A 4,792-nucleotide genomic window follows, 5' to 3' on the forward strand; every position below is an offset into this window, starting at 1 on the left:
GGGGATCCAAGATCTCTGCAGAGTAGGTATTCCATCCACTGATCAAGGCCCCATCCCTTCTGCATCTTCTCCCATGAATCTTATATGAATCTCCCATAATCTTTCCATAAATCCTCCAAAGAAGAGCTATTCAATTTACTGTAAGCAGTTTTCCTTGTTCTTTTAATATTTCATGTATTTCAGTGCAGCAGGGGTTGTTCATCTATCTCCTTCACCCTTCTGATGTGACCAGTAGCCCAAATTTTTTTCTGGCCATATATGAGCATCTATTATGGTTTCCTTAAACCATTGCTTGAACATGTCATTGTTCACAATGTACTACAGCCAACTTATACCCACTATGTCTCTTCTCTTTGTCATGTGGGTCATCTATGATTGTGTTTTTTCTGAAATCAAATCATGGTGTTACATAATCTGTAGCTATTTGGCATAAAATATTGGTAATGCAATCATGGTTAGGACATTTTTCTGTTGTTTTTTTTTTTGTTTGTTTGTTTTTTTTTAGAAGGGAGGGCACTCTGAGTCACTGAAAGCTTTTCATATCTCTTCCTAAATATAAACAGTCTACTTCTCCTTTTAAATTCTGATCCTACCTCAATGTTCATCTTTAATGCTTCTCCAAGAATTTTATGTATAAATATATACACATAATGCATAAGTCAAATACATGCATGTATACAAATACATTGAAAGGACAGACAGCTGGAGATTTTGTTTATCAACTAACTATCTATCTATCTATCTATCTATCTATCTATCTATCTATCTATTTAACTATCTATCCTATCTATCATCATTACCAATATCATTATCTATCTACCAATGTAAAGCAGCATGGCACAGTGGATAGGAACCAGCTTTCAAGTCAGGAAAATCTGAGTTCAAGTTTCATTGTTTTTTTTCTAGTAGCATTTAGGTAACTTTAGGGCAGGAGCCTTTTCACTTTTGTCTTGGTATCCCCAATGCCTGGCACAAAATTGGCATGTAATACTTGTTTGACTGATACATAATAGCTGTATGACCATAAATAAGTCACTTAACCATGCCTCTCAACTTTAAGTTATAGATGAATTGCCATCTATTTTTTTTTTTTTGTGGGAAAAGTTCCATATCAGGAGTTCCTCACAAGGAAATTACAGATTCAAACAACAAAAGAATCCTATTGACTCAATGAGCTGCCCATCAAACTTAGAGGCATAGTTGGGCCCTATGCAAAAATAGTTTTTAAAAAGTCACTAATAAATTAGAAATTGATAATCCAGCTGAGGAGACTGGATAGATTAATAAAAACACGACCGGTGTAATGGAACAATAGCCAATGAGGACTCTTTCCTTGAAACTTGATCAAATTTGTACTTCATGGTAGATTATATTCCCTGTTTGCTCCAATTCAGTGAATAGAAGCGTGGTGCACCCTTTTTGGCAGTGACTTATGGAGAGGGATGGTTATGTCAGAACAGGGAGTCTTCGTATTATTTAAGAAACCGGATGGAAAAAGGAGGAAGGATTTTGGAAATGTTTGTATACAATAGAATCAATATGTTCCTTTCTAGACCTCTTTTGCTTCTTTTCTTATGTTTATATATATATAATAGATATAGCAGGGTGCTATTATACTTCTTACACCAAGTTGGAATAAAGTCAAGTTGATGACAAATAAAATGGAGGACTGGCCATTGAGCCCAGTCTTTTTTAAAATTTATTTTATTATAGCTTTTTATTTACAAAACATATGCATGGGCAATTCTACATTGACCCTTACAAAATCTTCTGTTCCAAATTTTCCTCTCCTTCCCCTACCTTCCCTATATGGCAGGTAGTCCAATATGTTAAAATATATGTTAAATCCAATATATGTATACAGATTTATACAGTTATCTTGCTGCATAAGAAAAATCAGATCTAGAAAGAAAAAAAAAACTTAAAAGGAAAACAAAAAGCAAGCAAACAATAACAGAAAGAGTAAAAATGCTATGTTGTGGCCCACACTTAGTTCCCATAGTCCTCTCTCTGGGTATAGATGGCTCTCTTCATTACTTAATAAGTGGAACTGGTCTGAATCATCTCATTGTTGAAGAAAGTCATGTCCATCAGAATTGATCATCGTATAGTCTTCTTGTTGCCGTGTATAATGATCCATTGAGTCCAGTCTTGATGAGAATGTGCAAAATGGTTGGCTGATGTAATTCCCATGTGGACTTGAAGCATGAGTAGATATTTTGTAATTAGATCTGCTGACCATATGACAAATTAGAACTTATTTGATTGGCTGCTGTGCAAGACTGAATTGGGGGCACTTCCAAAAAGCACTGGTTGATCTTGTTCCTTCACTTTGCTTTTCTTCCTACCTAGTGATGAAAAAAGAGAGAAAATGCTCTCAGGGGAGAAGTTTTGGACTCTCCCCATCTAAAACCTACATATGGCCTGTGAATTCAGGTGTTCTTCATTTTGATACTATTTAATTTTAGGCGAAGTCTATCTAAGTAGTAGACCAGGGCCTATCTCCCTGAAAATTTCAAAAAAAAAAAAAACAAAAACAAAAAAAACAGGGAGAGCAAATTACTTTTTTGTCCATGGGGTTTGCAGTCAGCCTGTCCAGTCTTGAACCCTAGAGGAGCACAGGAATGACAAATGATCTTAGGGACTAAGTCTGGAGGTAGCTGAGGCAAGGACTTATCCACCAACAATGCTATATTTGGACAAGTACTTAGTGGGACTAAGCTGCCTAAGACCTATGATAAGTATGAGTCCACTCTCCCCAGAGGCTGAGGTAGTACAGGAGAGAATGTATCCTAAGGTATGGGTAGGAGTGTGTGGGAGGTGATGTTGAACTTCTGTTTTTTCTTAATCTTTGAAGTAAATATCCCTTAAAAGTAAAAACTAATTGATTTCAATTGGTCAAATGGAACTTAGGGTACTAATCACTTATTGATTACAGTGGGGGAACCACACCAGGATAGGGGCTTGAGGCAAGAAAGTAGATATTCCAACACTTCAGGAGAAGTAGAAGTCTTAATGGGAAATATATCTGACCTCTCTCTGGGAAAGCAAGGATAAAGAGAATTAGTATGTGGGGACTGAAGTAAGAACTGCAGGGAGCTTCAGGTGAAGATGAAGCTGACCAAGCACGCCTTGCTGGACGCTATTCATCCACTTGGGGCTTCTATTTCTTTTGTGTCTATTTTATCGTGATCTCAGGTGAATGAGTCTTCCCAAAGGAGAGTGCCAAATTGTCTAATGAGACCATTACTTCATCAAAGCCTTCTTTGAGTCCTCATCAGCAATTTTAGACAGTTAGAAGCATCCACAGAATTCATTGTAGATCTAGCATAGCAACTGAACAACCTACTTGACCCCTCCCAGAAACAAACTGACCTGTCAATCAAGATACCATGCCCAGAAAAGAATCAGTCTAGTTGAATAATGAAGTGATTGGTCTATTGCCAATGAGAGAAGGCCCTCAATGAAACTTGGTAGGGACTAACTTTGTATTTAAACTTTGAGCTCCATTTTTCCTTGGGGACCTTGTGTGTGTACAAGAGAAAAGTGTGCTTTTCTGAAGCAATTGTTTTATAGCTTTTGTCCTTATTTAGTAAATACCTTTTGTAAAAACTAGAGTTTTACTGGTTGATCAGTATTAAAGCTCACCAAATGGGGGCCCTGTGTAAGAGGAATAGAAATCAACCCCGCTCCCAGTTACTCTGAGAACTCTAAGAGGAAAAGTACTCACTGGTTTAGATACTATTTATAAATTTAAAATGTTTTAGAATATTATTGAACCTATCCTGAATAATTCTTCTATTTTGGGTCATGTTTCCCCTCTCAAGGCTGGGATTTCTTGAGTCCAGAGTGTCCTCCCTGTGAAGAGAACATGCCTTCTGTACCCAGAGAACTTCTTGACATGTTGATGATGCAATGAAAATGATACTGTATTGGGAGCCAGTGGACCCAGATTCTAATTCTGGCTCTGTTCTGCCCTATCTGTGTGATGTTGATCAACTCACATGTCTCTGGGTCTTATTCACCTTCTTTGTAAAATAAGAAAGATAACCTTGAAGATTCCTAACAATCCCTTCAGCTGTGGATATTCTTTATTCTAGATGAAACCAAGGGCCAGGCAGCACAGTGCCAGAAGCCCATCATCTCTACTTGCCCCAGAGTCTCAGCCATCCCTGGGCCTGCAGCTGAATGTTTTCTGGTTAGCTGACTTTACTTCTTCTTGAGCAAAGACTTCTCCCAAAGCCTTTTACTGCCGACTGCTTAGAGCTATGAATGTGCTGGACTTTGGGGCCTCGCAGGCGCCAGATAATTACAAAGAGAAGGTTTCTATTTCCAGCTGACCTTTCCTCAGAGACTTGATACAGGCCCCTAAATGTGGGCCGGGCTGGCCCATAATAGTGCTGCAGGAGAGTCTCATGAGCCAGCCATGCTTCAAGGAAAGGTTTCTCTAATTGTAGAGAGGAAGCTTTATTGGCTTGAGTAGCACAGTGGTAAGAGGCCTTTTAGAGTTATTCATTCATTCATTCAACAAGCTTTATTAAGTCTCCATCCTATGCCAAGTATTGTGCTGGGTGCTGGGTATACAAAAACAAAAGTGAATGAGCTGACTCCTGGTTCTGATACTACCTGCATTATTGTGGGCAAATCATTTTTGCAATGCAGGGCTTCTTCTTCTTCTTTTTTTTTTTAAACAAAAGGAGTGAATTGTATGATTTTTAAGGACTTTTCCTTTTTAAAACCTATGATACAAAAAAAGAAGTCTCCTTATTCTTTCTCCCATGCTCCCTTCTTC

The sequence above is a fragment of the Sminthopsis crassicaudata genome, chromosome 2 (genome assembly GCF_048593235.1).
Source record: "Sminthopsis crassicaudata isolate SCR6 chromosome 2, ASM4859323v1, whole genome shotgun sequence".
Lineage (NCBI taxonomy): Eukaryota > Metazoa > Chordata > Mammalia > Dasyuromorphia > Dasyuridae > Sminthopsis > Sminthopsis crassicaudata.